Raw genomic sequence first — 21,501 nt, forward strand, 5'->3', positions numbered from 1 at the left:
ACACTCAACATCAGTCCGTAAGACCAAAGAATTGATTGTGCCTGCAGAAGGAGTAAGATGAGGGACACGCACCAGTCCTCATAGAGGGATCTGAAGTGGAAAGAGTGAACAATTTCAAGTTCCTGGGTGCTGCTATCTCTAAGGATCTAACCTGGACTGAACATATTGATGCAGCTACAAAGCAGGCAGAATAGCAGCTATAGTTCATTAGGAGTTTGAGAAGATTTGGTATGTTGCCAAAGACATTCGCAACTTTTTCCAGTGTACCATGGACAGCATTCTAACTGGCTGCATCACCGTCTGGTACGGGGGGGGGTGGGGGGGAGAGAGGAGGGGTGCCTACTGCATAGGATCAAAATAAGCTGCAGAGAGTTGTAAACTTTGTCAGCTCCATCATGGGCATTAGCGTCCTTAGCATCCACGACATCCTCAAGAAGCGATGCCTCAAAAAGGAGGTCCCCAGTAACCCAGATGATGTCTTATTGTTATTGCTACCATCATGAAAGAGGTACAGAAGCCTGAAAGCACACATTCAATGATTCAGGAACAGCTTCTTCCCCTCTGCCATCTGATTTCTGAATGGACACTGAACCAATGAACACTACCTCACTAATTTTTTATTTCTATTTTTGCACTACTTATTTAATTGAACTATTTCAAATATATTCAACAAATTTCACGACATATACCAGTGATATTAAACTTGACTTTGATTCGGAACATCATTTCTCATACATTAATTTGAGATTGGGAATAACATGCAAGATCAAATATTAATACCTTTACCTAATAGATTATTACACCATTGTTTCCTTTATTTATACACTTTGTGGCTAATTTATTCAGTACACCTGTATACCTCCGCATTTTTGCAAATAACTAATCAGTCAATCATGTGGTAACAATTTCATGGATAGAAGCATGCAGATATGATCGAGGTTCAGCTGTTGTCCAGGCCAAACATCAGAATGGGGAAGAAACATGATCAGAGTGACATACTGTGGAATGATTGTTGGTGCCAGCTGAGGTGGTTTGAGTATATCAGAAACTGCTGATCTCCTGGGGTTTTCACACACAACAGTCTCTAAAGTTTACAGAGAATGATGTGAAAAAACAAAAAGCATCCAGTGACTAGCAGTTCTGTTGGGGGAAAAGAAACACCTTATAAATGAGAGAGGTCAGAGGAGAATGACCAGACTGGTTCAAGCTGACAAGAAGGTGATAGTAATACAAAACACTATGTGGCTCAACAGTGGTCTGCAGAAGAGCATCTCTGAACACATAACACGTCAAGCCTTGAGGTGGATGGGTTATAGTAGCAGAAGATCACAAACATACAGGTATCTAATAAAGTGGCTATTGAGTATATGAAAGCAAATACAATCTACACAGAACTAGTTCTACATCTAATATGTTACAGCATGCAATATTCAGAGTTGAACACTGATAACAAATTACTTTTTCAAAAAAGGGCCCATTTGTTTCATTGTTCCATTAACAGACAACTGCATTTCCAGAGAAATGCACATTTAGGTCTTTATACATGCAAGATGGTGAATTCCTCTGTCATTAATCAATAAGACCAATCTGGTACATAAAGGCTCTGTCAATTCAGAACTATTTCAGTTGAGATGAAATACCAAAATATTTCACTGAAATACATCAGTGGAATCCACATTTTTAAACTAATACTTAGAAAAAAAAATAATTACTGTGCTGCGGAACCTCACTTCATATAATTAACATACACAGAAAACAAGCGCGAGGAATGAATAATGGAATATGTGGAAAGTAGCAGGTGAATTAAATAGGTATTTTAAATCGATATTAAAGAGTAGAAGTAACGATACAGAAATGGGAATAATTGAATGAGAGGAAGGAACTCAGTTAGATTGCCATCACAGAGAAAGTGGTACTAAACTCATAGATGGAACTGGGGACTAACATGTCCCCAGATCTTGATGGACTTTAATTAAAAGGTAACTCATAAAACAGTGATGTGTTGGTCTGGATTTAGAGAGGCTGCCATTTGATAGAAAATAGAAATTTGACTCCTTCATTCAAAAAGGGAGATGGAAAGCAGCAAGCCACAGGCCAGTTACCTTATAATGTCTCACAGGTAAAATATTAGTTTTTGGAGAAAATATTGCCAGACACTTGGAATAGATCAACATAATTGAACACAGACAACTTGTTCTAGCAAGTCATTTTTGATCAATTCATGAGTTCTTGGAAAAATAACATGCTATGAATAAAGGCAAAACAATAAATGTATTATACTTAGACTTCTGTAATGTATTTGATAAAAATGCTGCAAAAGTTATTATGGAAAGTATAAGTTTATAATATTGAAAGTAACATATTGATATGGAAAGATTGCAACAGGCATATTCTTTGATCCACTGGGATCAATGTTGAGGTCTCAATACTTTACAAGTTATATAAATCACCTGATCTAAGTACCCAAGAAATTATGGCAAAATTTGCAGATGACCCAAGCATAGAAAGGAAAATCAGCTCTAATGAGGACATAAGGAGGCTACAAGGGATATAGACAAGTTAACTGTGTGGGGAAAGAGCTGACATAAGGAATATAATATTAGTTTGGCAGTAAAAATATCACTATCGAAATGGTGGGAGATTGCAGAGCTCTGAGATGAAGAGAGCCCTGAATGCCCCAGCAAATAATCTGCAAAAGACCAGTACCTAGGTCCAGTAAAACACAAGGACAGCTAACAGAATGTTATTGTTTATTACCAAAGTACAAATGTGGGAGAGTTCATGCTTCAGTTATATAGGGTATTGGCAAGAAAGTTGTAAAGGAGACACCAAGCTTCTGCAAGAGGTTATAGTAATGAATGAGTGAGTGAAGTTTACAGTCCATCTGCCAAATCTAAGAAATTGATAAATTATCTATTGCCATTAAGAATAAGACATTTGAATATTATTTAAAAGGAGATGGACTACAGAATGCAACAGCACAGGAAGATCAGTATGTTCTTGTAAGTGAAACACAATCCAATGTTGGTACTTGGGCTAACCAATCATTGTTTGAAAGCATTACTCCATTTGATGTGGTTCTCACACACAATTTCATCATAGCCAAATGCCTGACAAAGACTTTTAAAGACCATAAGACCATAAGACATAGGAGCAGAATTAGGCAATTTGGCCCATTGAGTCTGCACTGCCATTCAATCATGGCTGATCCTTTTTTCCCCCCTCCACACCACGCCCCAGCATTCTCCCGGTAACCTTTGATGCCATGTCCAATCAAGAACCTATCAACCTGGCCGCCACAGCTGCCTGTGGTAATAAATTCCACAAATCCACCACCCTCCAGCTAAGGAAATTTCTCTGCATCTGTTCTAAATGGATGCCCCTCTATCCTGAGGCTTTGCGCTCTTGTCCTAGACTCCCCCACCATGGAAAACATCCTTTCCACATCTACTCTGTCTAGGCTTTTCAATATTCAAAAGGTTTCAATGAGATTTCCCTCATCCTTCTAAATTCCAGTGAGTACAGACCCAAGGCCATCAAATGTTCCTCGTATTAAAATATGATAAAGAAGTTTACATACTATGTTTCTTCTGAAATTTCAATTTTGCACAAGGTGTGAAATTTCCACCTCTCAAAACTGAGAAACATGAAGAAAGTTGTGTCTTGTCACTTGTTGCAATTGCCCGTTAGCTGATTAGGGTCAAAATGGTTTCCTGTAATATACCTGGTCTTCCATTTACGTTAATAATCAATTCAAATCCATGTAAGTTCATCAAATATTTGCACTAAGAAGCCATTTTCCTTTATACAATGACAGTCATCAAAGTTACTAAGATCATCTCAACTGGAAATAGCACATGTCAGCAGAAACTATCTGAAATATGACACTAAAGGGGTTCCTTCCTTTCTATGAAATAGACAGGCACTTCATGAATAAAGTTAAGACTTCATTAACGATCCTCAATGTCAGCAAAACAAAAGAGCTAATCATTGACTTCAGTAAGGGGTTAATCCACATGTTCCTGATTAGCTCAATAGTGTTGAGGTTGCAAAAGTTGACAGAATCAAGTTCCTAGGAATGAATATCACCAATAGCCTGTCCTTGTCTAACCCCATAGCCACCATAGCCAAGAAAAGTCCACCAATGCCTCTATCTCCTCAGGAGGCTAAAGATATTTGGCATGTCCCCATTGACACTTACCAATTTTTATTATTGCACCAAAGAAAGCATTCAGTCTGGACGCATAGCTTCATATGTCAACTGCTCTGCACATGACTGCAAAAGAGTTGCAGATACAGCTTAGTATATCACTGAAAACAGCCTCCTCACCATGGACTTCTCACTACCTCAGTAAAGCAGCCAGCATAATCAAGGATCCCTGCTACTCTGGACATTTCCTCTCCTCTCTCATCTACAAGAAACAAAAACCTGAAAGCACATACCACCAGTATGCCTGGTGTAGCATCTACCCTGCTACAAGACTACTAAATGGTTCCCTGGTAGGTTAATGTGGACTTTTGACTTCATAATCGACCTTATGACCTTGGACCATATTTTTTAACTGCACTGCACCTTCTCTGTAGCTGTTACACTTTATTTTGCATTGTTATTGCTTTACCTTGTTCTATCTCAATGCACTGTGTAATGATCTGATATGTATGAACAGTATGCAAGGACAAGCTTTTCACAGTATTTCAGTACATGTGACATGAACAAACCCATTCCAATGAAATGAAACAAACTCACAGAGGACCCCTCTTCTGAAGTTAGGCTCACTACTTTTTCTCAGGTGAAGTATTTACCCAGTACTATGTTTAAGTGACATAGAAGCAAAATGAACAGAGAAGCTATGTTCAATCCAAGTTCTCAGGTTTGTTGTAAATGTATTTCAATTCAACTATACAGAGGGATAAAAGGAGAGTGGTAGTGATAGGGGACTCAATAGTCAGAGGAACAGATAGCAGATTCTGTGGATGTAAACAGGACAACCAGATGGTATGTTGCCGCTCAGGTGCCAGGGTCATGGACGTCTCAGATCATGTCCACAACATTTTGGAGACGAAGGGAGAGCAGCCAGATGTCTTGATATATATTGGTACCAAAGACATAGAAAGGAAAAGCAAAGAGGTCCTGAAAAGAGAATTTAGAGAGCTAGGCAGAAAGTTGAGCAGCAGGACCACCCAAGTAGTAATTTCTAGATTGCTGTCTGTGCCATGTGCCAGTGAGGGTAGAAACAGGCTGATTTGGCAAATTAAATCATGGCTGGGAAGCTGATTCAGGGGGCAGGGTTTCAGGTTTTTGGACCATTGGGATCTCTTCTGGGAGAGGTATGACCTGTCAAAAGTGACAGGTTGCACCAGAACCTAAGGGGAACCAACATTCTTGTGGGCAGGTTTGTTAGAGCTGTAGGGGAGGGTTTAATCTAATTTGGCAGAGAGGTGGGAAATTGAGGGAAGGGACTCAGGATAAGAAGAATGGTAATAAAGCAAAGATAGCATGCAGTCAGACTGTGAGGAAGGGCAGGCAGATGATAGAACATAACTGCAGCCAGCAGGGTGAGTGTCAGTGCATTAGGGATGAAGAATCAGAAAGGGTAGCAAATACAGCACTCTAAGTGTTGTATCTCAATGCACGGAGTATAAGAAATAAAGAGGATGATCTTGTTGCAATATTACAGATTGTCAGGAATGACGTTGTGGCCATCACTGAATTGTGGCTGAAGGATGGTTGAAGTTGAGAGCTAGATATCCAAGGATACACATTGTTTCAGAGGGATGGGAAGGTAGGCAGAGGGCTGGCGTGGCTGTGCTGGTAAAGAATGGCATCAAAGCAGCAGAAAGATGTGACACAGGATCGTAAGAGGTTGAATCCTTGTGGGTTGAGTTAAGAAACTGCAAGGGTAAAAGGACCCCGATGGCAGTTATATACAGGCCACCTAACAGTAGCTGGGATGTGGACCACAGATTACAACAGGAAGTAGAAAAGGCATGTCAAAAGGGCAGCGTTATGATAGTCATGGGAGATTTCAACATGCCAGTCGACTGGGAAAATCAAGTTGGAAATGGATCTCAAGAGAGTGAGTTTGTTGAATGCCTACAGGATGGCAGTTTATCATTGAGCCTACATATGAACTGGAGGTGATTAGGGAACTGAAGGTAAAAGAATCTTTAGGAGGGAGTGATCACAATATGATTAAGTTCAACTTGAAATTTGAAAGGGAGAAAGTAAAGTCTGATGTAGCAGTATTTCAGAGGAATAAAGAAAATTACAGTGGTGTGAGAAAGGAGTTGCCAAAGTAAATTGGAAGGTGGTTCTGGCAGGGATAACAGCAGAGCAGCAATGGCATGAATTTCTGGGAAGAATGAGGAATGTACAGGATCGATGTATTCCAAAAGCAATGAAATACTCAAATGGCAAAATACAAACGTTTGTAGTACAATTGTGGCTGACAAGGTAAGTCAAAGCTAACGTAAAAGCAAAACAGGGGCATACAACAAAGCAAAAAATTAGTAGAAAGACAGAAGATTGGGAGCTTTTAAAACCCTACGGAGGGCAACTAAAAAAATCATCAGGAAGGAAAACATGAAATATGAAAGTAAGCTAGCAAACAACATCAAAGTGGATAGTAAAAGCTTTCTCAAGAGATGAGAGTAGGTATAGGACCACAAGAAAATGAGGCCAGAGAAATAATAATAGGGGCCAAGGAAATGGCAGATGAACTAAATGAGTATTTAGCATCAGGCTTCACTATGGAAGACACTACCAGTGTGCCAGATGTTGAAGGGTGTGAGGGAAGAGGAGTGTAGTTACTATTACAAGAGAGAAGACGCTCAAAAAGCTGAAAGACCAAAGGGTACACAAGTCACCCAGACCAGATGAACTACACCCTAGCGTTCTGAAGGTGGTAGTGATAGAGATTGTGGAGGCATTATAATGATCTTTCAAAAATCATTGGCCTCTGGCATGGTGCAGAGGACTGGAAAATTACAAATGTCACTCCACTCTTTAAGAAAGGAGGATGGCAGTAGAAAGGAAATTATAGACCAGTTAGTCTGACCTCAGTGGTTGGGAAGATGTTGGAGTCAATTGTTAAGGATGAGATTATGGAGCACTTGGAGGCACAGGACAAGAAAGGACAAAGTAAGCATGGTTTCATTGAGGGAAAATCTTGCCTCACAACCTGTTGGAATTCTTTGAGGAGATTACACATAGGATAAACAAAGGCAATGCAGTGGATGTTGTATATTTGGACTTTCAGAAGCCCTTGACAAAGTGCCACACATAAGGCTGCTTACCAAGTTATGAGCCCATGGTATTACAAGAAAGTTACTAGTGTGGTTAGAACATTGGCTGACTGGTAGGAGGCAGCGAGTGGGAATAAAAAGGATCTTTTCTGATCGGCTGCCAGTGAGTGGTGATGTTCCACAGGAGTCGGTGTTGGGACCGCTTCTTTTTATGGTGGTGTAATGCTCAGCTGTATTGGCTTTCTTTTATCTAGGGAAAACCCCGTCTGCCGCCCACCTTGCCTCCCGGTTACATCGGTTGCTGTACAAATGCCACCTGATTCGGCTTCAAACATCAGTCATCAGTCAGCACACAATGCACGTTTTACCAATTACACTTTATAGATATTACTAAATCTATGAGATTAATAGAGGTACAATACAAAAAGGAATGGAAAAGGCGCCAGACTTATCAAAGTTCAATTTCTTTGTGCACACGTTGGAGCTCGGGACCTCCTTCTTCCCTCTGCGATCCACTCTGACCCCCTCGACGCGCAGCCCGGGACCACCTGGAGTGATCAACCACAGCACTCCTCGTATGTCTGCCGTCCTCCTGGCCTCTCCTCCAACTCCCCGCCCTAAGTGATCGACCACAGCACTCCCAGGACGTCCGTCGTCCTCCCGGCCTCTCCTCCAACTCCCCGCCCGAAGTGATCAACCACAGCACTCCCAGTACGACCGTCATCCTCCCGGCCTCTCCTCCAACTCCCCGCCAAAACCCCTGTTTCCCAGCCATATGAGACAGCATATCACCCTAAGAAAGAATAACATGGACACCCATTGGTTCATTTGCTCTGTTATCGATACCATAATCCAAGTAAACTGCTAGCTGGAGACTTTATCAGCATTTAACATAACAAAAAAGCCATTTTAATTAACATACGCAGTAACATAAAATATTAACATAACAAAGAAGTCACTTTGATTAACATATGCAGTAACATAAAAGAAGAAACCCTTTACACTGGATAGAATAGGTGGCTTTGTTGCCAAATTTGCAGATGATATGAAGATTGGTGGAGGGACAGGTAGTATTGAGTAAACAGGTAGACTGCAGAAGGATTTAAAACAGATTAGGAGAATGGGCAAGAGAGCGGCAAATGAAATACAATGTAGGGACAAGCACAGTCATGCACTTTGGTAGTTGAAATAAATGTGCACACTATTTTCTAAATGGGGAGAAAAATCCAAAAATCTGAGATGCAAAGGGACTTGGAAGTCCTTCTGCAGAACGGCCTAAAGGTTAACTTGCAGTTGAGTCAGTGGTGAGGAAGGCAAATGCGATGTTAGCATTTATTTCAAGAGGTCTACAATACTACAGCAGGGATATGATACTGAGGCTTTATAAGGCACTGGTGAGGCCTCACCTTGAGTATCGTGAACAGATAGGGGCTCCTCATCTAATAAAAGATGCACTGGCATTGGAGAGGGTCCAGAGGTGGTTCACAAGGATGATTCTGGGAATGAAAGGGTTAACATACGAGGAACGTTTGATGGCTTCGGGTCTGTACTCACTGGAATTTAGAAGGATGAGGGGAGATCTCACTGAAATCTTTTGAATGTTGAAAGGCCCAGACAAAGTATATGTGGAAAGGATGTTTCCCATGGTGGGAGAGTCTAGGACAAGCGGGCACAGCCTCAGGATAGAAGGGTGTCCATTTAAAATAGAGATGCGGAGAAATTTCTTTAGCCAGAGGGTGGTGGATTTGTGGAATTTACTAGCGCAGGCAGCTCTGAAGGCCAGATTGTTGGGTGTATTTAAGGCAGAGGTTGATAGGTTTTTGATTGGACATGGCATCAAAGATTACGGGGAGAAGGCTAGGGAGTAGGGCTGAAGAGGGGAAGAAAGGATCAACCATGATTGAATGGCAGAGCAGACTCGATAGGCCAAATGGCCTAATTCAGCTCTTATGTCTTATGGTCTTATATGACTAAGTGCCAGAGGTACTCATTTTAAGTTCACATGGCCAAGGTTGAAAACAAAATTTTATCCCCCTCGATGTGGAAATATTTATTTTCCCATAAAACATGTCAATTATTTGGTAGACTTCTAATTTTTAATTTCATGAAAACAGAAAGTTTAGCCTCTCCGGCTAGACTTTACTATCAGTAAAGCCACCCAATTCTATATATTCATTCACATCAATCAGCTACTTTCACCAATATCAGTATCTCTTTGTTCTATACAGCCACACCATCTTTATGCATGAGTTACTGTCAGGCACAGTGTTTAGAGTTGGGCCACAACCAGGTAAGTCATAATGAGACACTGCCTTCACACTCAATCCAAAGTGCCGCTGCATGCTCATTACCAACACGCTACAAAATATGCTTCATGAAGTATTTTATTAGAGAACACTGACAACAGTAAAAAAAAAGCATCTAAAACAATAGAAAATGCTGCAGACAGGTCAGGCAGCAGCAGAACAGTTACTGGAAAGTATGGATGCACGAGGATGAAGGAGGACTGGATTTAGTATCTATTTTGTTGGAATAATCTGAATAATATTGCAGCAGAGTCTCTGAGAAGAAATCAATAATGAAATTCAACCCATAGTCAGCAAGGCTATGGATTTATTCTAACATCTAATGCACAATGTACATCTAATTTTATGGAAACCATATGAAATATTTATGAAATCATTTTTTTGAAAAATTTAAGAAATCAAATTACAGAGAAACAAAACCTCACCTGTCTCAATGCTGTTCATGTGGTTGTACAGACAGATGTTGTTAAGGACAACAAGATGAAAGGGGGAAGGAAGCTGAGAAGAAATGCAGGCCTACACATGAAAATAAGACTGTAGATGCTGGAAATCTGAATAAACCAGAAAATGCTGGATTTCTCAATAAACTCAGCAGGTCAAGCAACATCTGTGGAGTCAAGAATACGGTGGATATATCGATTGAACAACCCGCATCAGGACTTACATAACTAGCATAAAGAGGTGGGAAAGAGGGGTGAGATAATGACTTGAAAGTGTTAAGTGGAACTGGATAAGGGAAACAGACAGATGGAACCAGGTGGGGGAGAGGGGATTTGGAGATTGAAGATGGTTGGTGATTGGTGGAAACAAAGAAAATTCAGCAGATCGAACTAGATGGGATGAGGAAAGGGGAAGGGAAGGTAGAAACAGAAACAGAAGCAGATAAGAGATCTCACTAATGGAGAGGCCGCCATATCAAGTGCAGTGAAACACTGGCTCACCTGGAAGGGCTATTATGCTCCTTGTATTGTGGAGAGGGACGAGTAGACCAGGTAGTGACTGAGGGAGTGGTTCATGTGGAAAGGGGGCAGGAAGAAGGGAAGATATGACTGGTGATGTGAGGATGTGATGGATGCGGAGGCAGGTGGAGTAAAGCAGCGGTCCCCAACCACTGGGCTGCAGACCGGTACCAGGCCACGAGGAAACGATATGATTTGGCGATAGGAGTCAGCTGCACCTTTCCTCATTCCCTGTCACGCCCACTGTTGAGCCATTACGCATGCGAGTTCATTACCCGCACGTCATCCATTTCAGCGCGGGAAGAAGATCAACTCCTCCATCTTGCAAATGACGGCGGGCTGAAAAGTATGTTTGACATAACATCTCTGCCGGCATTATGGATCAAAGTCAAGGCTAAATATCCTGAGATAGCCATGAAAGCACTGAAAACGTTGCCTCCATTTCCAACGTATCTTTGCAATGAATGCAACGAAAACTAAATTGCGGAATAGACTAGACATTGGGAACCCCACTCGAGTATCGCTGTCTCTCGTCACCCTTTGATAGAACCGTCTTGTTGCAGGAAAACAATCCCAGGGCTCCCACTGATTCAGCGATATTGGTGTGTTGCAATGATTTTATATGTTCATATGGGGAAAACATGTGCTGCATGTTTACTATCCAAACGATACTTAAAATGTTATGATGCTATTGACTTATATAACTATATAACAAATACAGCACGGAAACAGGCCATCTCTGCCCTTCTAGTCTGTGCTGAACGCTACTCTCACCTAGTCCCACCGACCTGCACTCAGCCCATAACCCTCCATTCCTTTCCTGTCCATATATCTATCCAATTTTTCTTTAAATGATAATATCGAACCTGCCTCTACCACTACTACTGGAAGTTCGTTCAACATTTACTTCAAGCTCCCCTGTCCTCCCCTGATAATTGACTTATCACTATATTCATGCGAGGAAAATATGCGCTGTGTGTTTAATATTAAATTCATTAGATAAACCCTTTTAGAAATGAAATTGAGTGTATTAGCTAATTATCATCTATATTCCGGTCGTGATTAACAACCCCCCCCGAACAGAATCGCCAAAAACGATTTGTAGAAAAAAATCGTACACGCATGCGCACTGGTGCCTGCGCAAGGCTTCATGGTCATTGTAGTCTTTCTCGGGGAAAACCCAGCATATTTGACTGCTACTCTTGTCCGTTGACAACCCTACCCCATCCCCGGTCGGCCGGTCCGTAAGAATATTGTCAATATGAAACCAGTCCACAGTGCGAAAAAGGTTGGGGACCCCTGGAGTAAAGGGTGGGAACCAGAGGAGCTCAAGCTTGGTCTGTTCCGGGGACTGGGCAGTAGGTGAGAATAAGCGTCTAAGAAATGCAAGCAAAGATCTATCAACTAGAATATAGTGGAAGCTATACTTTTTTAAAGGAGGACCTTTCCTCAGTCCTGGAATGGAAAGCCTCATCTTGAAAACAGATAGTGGGAATGGAGGAAGTAGGAGAAAAGAATGGTATTCTTGGAGGATACGGAGAGAAAGAAGATGCTGTTGAAGTCAGTGGGTTTCTAATAATTACCAGTAGATGCTTTCTCTCTTGAGATAAAGAAAGATAAGAGTGGAGAAAAGGGAGAGAAGTTTTTGTTTAGAAATGATTCAAGTGAATTTGAAAACAGGGTGGAAGTTAGTTTAAATGACTATGTGGGAGCTCCAGATGAGTATTCAAATGGATGCTACACATTGGGTGGAATTACAACTATGGGATAAGGGTGAAGGTTGAAAAGTGTAAGGGGACCAGAAGGGGAAACTTCTTCACTTAGAGGATCATGAAAGTGTGGAACGAGCCCACCAGCACAAGTGGTGCACGCGAGTTTGATTTCAGCATTTAAGAGAAGTTTGGATAGGTACATGGATAGCAGAGGTACGTGGGGCTGTGGTCCGGGTGCAGGTTGATGAGACTAGCCAGCTTAAATGAATCAACATGGACTAGAGGTGCTGAAGGGCCTGTTTCTGTGCTTACTTCTCTATGACTCTACTGCTGAGCTCTTCACTAGTAAAGCATCATGTGCCAGGCCATATGACATAGGCATTCATAGTTTTCCATCTGTCTTTAATTTGAAAAGTTCTAATAAGCTCTCCAAAATTGTTGTCTGCCCATCCTTGGTGTAATTCATGAATGTCATGCACTGTCAATCACAACTTTTTTTTCCCATTAAGCTTCTCTTTTCTTGGTACGTCTCTGAAACACATACGTCATTTGTATGCATCACCAATGCCTTCAAACTGACTCAGGCTGAATCATCCAGTACTCTACTATCCCTGAAGTTGCACTGGCGCAGTGAGACTTTTCCTTAAAAACCAGGCCAAGAAGCACACCTGACTGTATTTACAGATACTGCAGAACCTACAGACTTCCTGTCTACTGTAGTTACTGTTTAAAAAGTACTATCTTGATGATGGACTGGACACGTGTACTGGGTCGATGCATAAAGCCATAGTGAATGTAATGGTCACTTGTAGACAGGGGCCTTCAGCCAAAATCCAGAAACAGGTCTTCCAATATGCCTCAACAACATGTGAAGTTTGCTCACCCCATATTTACTGGCTGTATAACTGGTAAAAAAAACTTACAATGTTTGTCAATGTACCCAAAATTTGCATACTGCAAATTCATTGAAAACTAGTAGAATTACTTAACAAATTAAAAATGTTAGAAAATAGAATTGGAACACCTGATCTTCAAAAACACTTTAAATTATTTAAATACTGCATATTAAACATTTTAAAGTCAATTAAATAGTTTTAAGTTAACTCAATTAAGGCTTTGACTCGCTAAAGCTAATCTTTTACTTTCTGAACTGTTGAAATGAATGAAGTCACAGAATCTGCATTAAGCCTAAACTGGTGCAGTTTATTGGATGACTACCAAATGTAACTGTTAAGAAGCTGCACAAGTCTGGCACTCCTCTGATTGACTCCATCGGGAGTCCAACATCAGAACATAGACAAAGTGCAGCAGCAAGAACTTTCCAGGGTAGTTAATGATTTAAATTGTTACCCTAGCCTTGTACAAAAAATGCGCCTCAATGAATTGAAATGAATTCTGAAGATACGACTAGCTAAAATATTTTTCTCAATCAGCATAACTAAACATACTGTTTAGTTTTCATTCTCTTCACTGCCATTTTGCTTCATACAAGACTGCCCACTCAACAGGAATGCACTTCAATATAATCCACTGAAAGAAAATTGCTCCAAGAGATTTAAGAGACAACACTCATCTTTATTTTTGATGACATACTTTGATTATATTGTATTGTTACACTGAGAACTAAACAAATACTGGAATTGTTAAAATCTTAAATGTGACCATTTTCACTGCATTCCACGATAATTTGTGCCCTTGACTTTCTTTAAGCCTTTTAAGTGAAAAATATGTAATTCTGTAAAATATGATGTTCATAACAACTTATTTCCATGTAGGTAATTTTGCTCCTTCTCTGTGAGCTGAATAATCAGATGAAAGAATAAAACAGACAGAATGGATAAAGTGCAATAGATTCACCTAGGACAGACTTTTAAATCAAAAAAAACCTTCAATAAATAGTTTGTGTTAAAATGTCACTGAAATTATGAGGTTGATCTGACCAATGCCAAAATTGTTCACACATTCTTCATGTCTTTTTTTTTCCCAACTCCAATACTTAAAAAGAAAATGAGAGAAACAGTGTCAACTTATCAGTTCAATGCCAACTCTGTTTCCACCCTACAAATGCTGATTGATCATCTGAGCATTCCTGGGAATTCCCGGTTGTGATTCAGATTGTCAGTAATTGCAGTTTATTTTTGCTTTAATTACAAATCAATTAGTTCTTTTGTTAAAATTAAGCAATATTTATGAATGCTATTCTTCATCTATCACCTATAATATTAACCATTCAATTTTTTTTTCTCCCAGAAGACAGAAGTGTCTTTTTGAAATCTTCACTACCCATGTAACCAATAATTATAGATGTACTTTGCGGAATCTTGGGAGGAAGACTACACCCTCAAAATGCATGGCATATTGCAAAACAAATGTACATGGTCTAAATGAAAGATTTTAACCACCGAATTACAAGATTGATTCATGATCAAGTACTGAAACTAGATGTGGCAAAAAAATTAAGAACCACCTGTTTTGGATATAATTTAAGTAAATAATCAAATCAGCCCAACAAATTGCCAACCGCCGTAAAACAAGATACAGCCCAACAAATTAAGATGAAGACAGGCCAGTGTTCCATCTGTGTACAAAAAGGCCATACAGATGCCAGATTAATACATCTCATGGTAAGAACAGAAGGGTACTCTTTGAGATTTGTTTAGAAAAACTACCTCAGGAAAAATAGCATAAAATCATGGAATCACCAAGGAAAATGAGCAAGAGTTGTAAACTACATGATCTGCTTAACCAATTTTCAAATAATTCAAATTATTAAACAAATTAACTAAGAGAATAAGTGGAGAAGTAATTTTAGATTTTCAATTTATCACATAAAAATATGCAGCAAAGATTAATGCTCATTTAATTATGGATGTTAGTGTTGAACAAGTAATTGATGAGTGGTTGCAGAATTATCTAATGATGAGTAAAAATGTACCTAATAGCATAGGACTGCATTCATTGTTGTAGCCAATATATATTTTATGTGGAATTGACATAAATTATCAAGTCTTCCCAAGCTAAAAAAGAGCCAAGGTTCTAAGAACTCTTCATATGTGAAAATTCATACAGCTGGAATAGTAAATCATTAATTTTTGCAGAGGTATCAATGCCAGCTACAATGAGAAAAAGTTAAAAGCTAGTATCACTTCCCAAACAGATGCAATAAATCAAATGCATGCCGTTCTTGTTTTAACAAGCAAAAACAAGCAATCTGTAATTGTCTAATGGCTATTGTTTTACTTGGAAGAGCACAGGTGCTCATATGAGCTTTTAAACCCCATTTTAAATTAGATGCAGCATTAAAGCAGGCCCTTTTTCTCATGGAGTCCATACTGACTGTCAACCATCTATTTTGCACTAACCCTACATTGATCCTACATTCTCACCAGCTCCCGCGAAATTTTACCACTCACCTACGCAGAAGGAAAAATTTAGAGTGGCCAATTAGCCTACCATTTTTGAGATGTTGGAAGAAATTGGAACACAGAGAAAACTCATGTGGTCACAGGGAAACCATACAACCTCTACACAGCCAGCACAAGATCAGGATTGACACTGAAGCAGTGATTTCTACTAGCTTCATCATTGTGCTGCTGCACATTTCAGGTACTTATTTTCATAATACAATAAAAAAGATTGTCAAATGGCACTGGTGTTCACAGACTCGTATATGAAAGGCAGTCTTCTTATTGCTACCACTGATGAGATGCAGAAGCGGAAGACACATGCTCAATCTTTTAGGACAGCTTCTTTCCCTCTGCCATCAAATTTCTGAATGACCAATTAACCCATGAACACTACTTCACTTTTTTGTATTTTGCTTTTTTTGCACTGCTTAATTTATTTTTCTTTATATTTCTTATTGTAATTTAGTTCTATTATTACGTATTGCAAAATATATTTTGCTGCTGCAAAACAACAAACTGCGTGACATATGCCAGTGATATTAAATCTGATTCTGTTCCTCTCCTTCAATGTAGAGAGACAAATGAAATTAAATTCCTGGCAAAGACGCAGGGAGACCTGCACAATATCACAGTCCAGTTAACTTCAATAATAATTAGTATGTATGAAAAAAATTATGGGCTTAGTGGATGTGTGACCATGCAAGTCAATATAAATAAATATAAAATTCCACATTTTAGGATGCAAATAGAATTATGCTTCTCCTTACAAATTTCCAAAGGAGAAACAAAACAATTTTATGGGAGAAGGTGCCCAAACCATTAAGATTACAAAAGGCACACAGAATTCAAACATGGTGTATGGACAGTAGGTTTACAATGAATAAAACAGCAAGAGGTTAATGATAAGTCTGTACAAAATATTAGTTAGGTAGCAGCTGAAACAAACCCCACACTACAGTGAAGCTTCAGATTTAAAGCGTATCAAAATTTTGAGAAAAATTGGACTCATGGAATTAATTTGTGAGATGAATCTTTCATTCATATTCTTAATTCATGGAATACAGTATGGATGAGATTGATAAACCCATTCCTTATTGTTTTTAGATTTAATGAATTTCTAACCCACTTCAAAGGACTGCTAAGAATCAACCACATTACTATGATCTTGGGAGTAACATACAGGTCAGTCTGAAAATTCCACAAAGTTCCCTTTTTGAAGGGCAATATTGAAAACATAAGTTTTTAGAACAACCTGTGGATCACTGTTACTCACATCATACTTTATTTTAGGTTAGTTAATTAACTTATTGAATTCCAGATGTACTGTTAATAGGTGTTTTAAAAAATTGATTTATGATTGTCACATGTACTGAAGTACAGTGAAAAAATTTGTTTTGTATGTCATCCACACAGATTATTACATTACAATGATGCATTGAGGAACTATGTGAAAATAACAGAATACAGACTAAAGCATTACAGTTACAAACAAAGTGCATACAATGGGGTACAATGCCATAATGAAGTCAAGCATAGACTCTTATTGTACTAGAGGATCATTCAATAGTCTTGCAAGAGTGGGATAGGAGTTATCCCTTGAGCCTGGTGGCATGTGCTTACAGGCTTTTGCATCTTCTGCTCAATGAGAGGGTGGAGAAGAGATAATGATCAGGATGGGTGGGGTCTTTGATGATGCTGGCTGCTTTAACAAGGCAACAATTTGAACAAATGTTTTAAATTCATTACTGCAGGTACTAGATGACCTTCCCCGTAACACCAGGACGATATTGGGGTGAAGAGATAGACTTAGAGACAATGAACGAAAAATTAGAAACTTGTTTACTGAAGCAGACACAGTTAAGGGATGACTCCACTGATGAACAATTTTAAATGAGTTTGAGAGACTGGAAGTATTCTTTTCAATAGTAGTGCAGCAGGTTCGCCCAGCGAATCTTCAGTCTAACTTGGTGTCATTGGTAGGAACAACATCCAACAATTGTCAATTTGTATCTCAGTTAATACTAAAATATTTTGGTGACTCATTAATGAAAATAATTTCAACTACAAAAGGATGTAACCACATAGCTTTGATATCAACCTCCAGGTCTTTCTGATATGTAATCATATTTCTGGCTTTCATCCAAGTTGACAATTCTTTCCCAATGATATTGACCCTTGGGCAGGGAATGGGACAGGGGCAGTGATGATAGGGATTTATATAACATATGACATGGTTGAACACACTCAATAATCCTTTTACAAACCTCACTTTCAAAAAATGCAGCCATTCTGGAAATGAAAGACACTGTCCTACAAAACAGTGACCAGTATGTACTTTGGTTAATAGAAAATATATGGTCAGGATATTATACTATATTGGAAGATAAGCACATAATCGTTAATGAAAAATATGATGTGCAGAAAAGTCCTGAGACCAACAATGTCTACGAAAAAGGCACACTTCATTGTACCAGTAATCCAGGTTCAATTCATGCAGCTGTCTGTAGAAGATTGTATGTCCTCTCTGTGACCGCGTGGGTTTCCGCTGGGTGCTCTGATTTCCTCCCACATTCCAAAGGCATACAGATTAGGGTAATTAAGTTATGGGCATGCTTTGCTGGAGCCAGATGCACGGCAACACTTCCTCAGACACATTGACTGTTGACACAAATAATGTATTTTACTGTATGCTTTGATGCTTTAATGTACAAATGACAAAATAAAACTAATCTTTAAAAATCTTCCCCGCAAATTATCCTCGAGTGTCCTTTTATTGATTTTATTGTGTTTCTTATGTTTACTGTGATTGTCGACAAGAAAATGAATCTAGGATTGTATTTGGTGCCATATATGTACTTTGATAATAAATTTACCTTGAACTTTGAATAAAACTGACTTCCGTCAGAGGTCTGAGTCTGGGACCATGTTGCAAGAAACGGTGTGATCTAAGGACTAATGATCTGCCACAAGTCCATTATATACCTGAATATAGTATAAAAATGTAATCTTTTTGGTACTTCTAATGAAAAATGAGAAAATACAAAGAGAACTTGCTGATTATTCTGGTGTCTGTACTTTGGAGATTGTTTGTAATCCTTTCAGATGCATGTTAGTTCCGGACATTATGCAGCAATGAAACAGAGAAAACAACTTGTTTGGTTTCCACGACTTTTGTGGAATAATTGAAGTTTTTATGTTTCTTCAATAATTGTCAAGACAAAGGAGCACTTCTACATAAGCTTTTCAATACACATACTATTCTGGAGAAAGAATGCATAGAGACTACTGTTCTCTCTCAATCTGGCCTTCATTAACAGGTTACAACACAAGAAATGAAACTGAAGTGGGCCAACTGTTCTCTGGTGCCTGCTCCATTATTCATGAAGATCACCACTGAGCCCTGAATATCCAGCCAACTATTTCTTACTGTCATGAATAGACAGAATAACCAACCGTCCAGCCTTCTGACATGGAGAATTTCAAAATTTCGCCATTAGCTGGGTAAAGATTTACACAACAGATTCTGTAAATGCTGTAAGTCTTAAGTAACACACACAAAATGCTGGAGGAACTCAGCAGTTCAGGCAGCATCAATAAAGGGAAATAAACAGTCAACATTTCAAGCTGTGGTCCTTCATCAGGATGAAGGTCCCATTAAGGTCCTGACGAAGGGACTCCGCAAAGAAACGTCAACAGTTTACTCCCCTCCATATATACTGCCTGTCCTGCTAAGTTTCTCCAACATTTTGTATGTAGCTGGGTAAAAAGGACTTCTTCCTATTTTCATCCTGAATGGCCAACCTCTATTTTGAGACTGTGAATCCAGATTCTAGAGACACCATCCATGAGAGATGTCACCACTGCATCTACCCTACCAAATCACAAGATAACTTTTTATTCTGAATGTTGATAGGTTGTGATTAGGATTGTAAAAGCACAGCTGACTTTCACAAGGAGGTATCTTGTGTGCCTTTTGTAGTTCCTTTCTATAAAAAAGCTTATAGAAAATACTAAGCTTGTCGAAAAGACAGATGAATGATGCACCATGCTCAAAGTGCATTTTAAAATGGCTGCTGTGAAGGAATGAGCCTTAAGGCTTCAATATTTTTGAAGGCAATTGAACATTTTGTTTCCAGTTGTGTATCTTTCTCAACATTTGGCTTCCAAACTGCCACATCATGGGATTAAAATATGTAAAACAGTTGTCTTTTTAGTGTAAAAATTCCAACCAGTATGAGATAATGGGAATATGAAATACAGAATGGTATAAAGAGCCCAATGTCTACTATTTCCGTTCCCCATTTCATCTGGTCTTCATGAACAGTCAGTATTTGAATAATTCAAAATAGGCAATTAGCCTGAAAAGGTCAATCGTTTTCGATACTTATTACTAAATATCGAAGATAACAAGATGAACAAATGGGACACAACTCTTATCACTTGACAAAACAAAATGGAAGCAGTAAGTCCTTGCAGTGTAACTCTGAATTGAGGCAGTTATAAATTCTAATTATAACTTGCAGTTTGCATCAATAAAAGATTCCTCATGCAACTCTTTTACTATAATCAGCATGCATAATTATACACAGTTTATTTTAACTATACAATTCTTTTACTCTCAGCAATGAGACTGCAGATCATTCAAGCCGTTAGAAATAATTTCTACAGACTATGATTTAACTAAGAAACACACCCTACAATTTTAGCTACTGCATATAATGACTGCCTTTGCAAAAAGATTGGATTGCCAATAGAACTTCAAGTTGCCTAACAGGGCACAGCTAATTAGGGATGTTTTCCCAAATAAGATTAGATCCTCTGATCCTGACTTTCACCCATTATTGCAGTAAACAATGTAGGCAGAACACATGCATTATATAGCTTCAGTAACAAAACTTATTTTTTTGGGGATGTTCTATTGCCTCCCTCTCAGAATATTAAATAAACTTTCAGTGATAGCTATAACCATTAACCCATAATTCCCAACTCCATTAAATACCAATAACAAACCAATCCAAGTTATATTTAAAACAAGTGTACATGTGGCTTATTAAAATGAATGATTTCAGTACCTAGTAATGGAGTACTTTTCTCTGGTATTGGTACAGCATCAGTATTATAGGCTATTAAATTAAGTTCAGCACAGCAGGCCACATTTTTGGCACTGAGACATTAAGATTACGATTGTGGTCTTAAATTCCATTTGTGTCAATCCATTAAATTTACAGGCTAATTCTGACGTATTAATTATGGACTAAAACCAACTTTACTTGAATAATAGACATCAGGTTTTCCAAGTCTGTCAGTTTATTTTGGAGATATTTAGTCCCATAAAAGGTCTTGAGTGAAATGGACAGATTGGATAGGCTGGGGTTTTCTTCCATGGAACACAAGAGGCTGACTTGACCTTAGAGATTATATAAGATGAAGGGCATAGTGTGGGCCTATCCCCACACAGTCCTTTTCACCGGGGTGGGAGAGTATAAAACTAGATGATGTAGATTCAAGCTGAGAGAGGAAATATTTTCCACACATAGGGTGGTGGGTTTGTGAAACAAGCAGCAAGGGAAACTGGGAGTGGTTAGACACAACTACAATGTTTCAGAGGCATTTACAGAAGTAAATGGGCAGAAAAGGTTTAGGGGAACTTGGGCCAAATAGACACAAATGGGACTAGTTCACATTGGCAAAACTTGGTCAGCATAAACGAGTTGGGCCATAGAGCCTGTTTCTGTGTTGCATAGTTCAATGACCCTACACTAACCTGGTACTGATTGTATCTATTTACATCCATGCAAGACACAAAGGCTTACATTTCCTTAGACTTGGTAGGACACAAATCTTCAACTGGATGCTGCTCTTTAGTCTGAGA

General features: G+C 39.0%; 1 protein-coding gene across 11 annotated transcripts in view; it reads right to left on the bottom strand.

The window, feature by feature from the left end:
- plekha5 (pleckstrin homology domain containing, family A member 5) overlaps positions 1–21,501 on the bottom strand; it is a 299,971-nt gene that overhangs the window by 125,627 nt on the left and 152,843 nt on the right. The window lies entirely within an intron of this gene.

The sequence above is a fragment of the Mobula hypostoma genome, chromosome 20 (assembly GCF_963921235.1).
Source record: "Mobula hypostoma chromosome 20, sMobHyp1.1, whole genome shotgun sequence".
In the NCBI taxonomy this organism is placed as follows: domain Eukaryota; kingdom Metazoa; phylum Chordata; class Chondrichthyes; order Myliobatiformes; family Myliobatidae; genus Mobula; species Mobula hypostoma.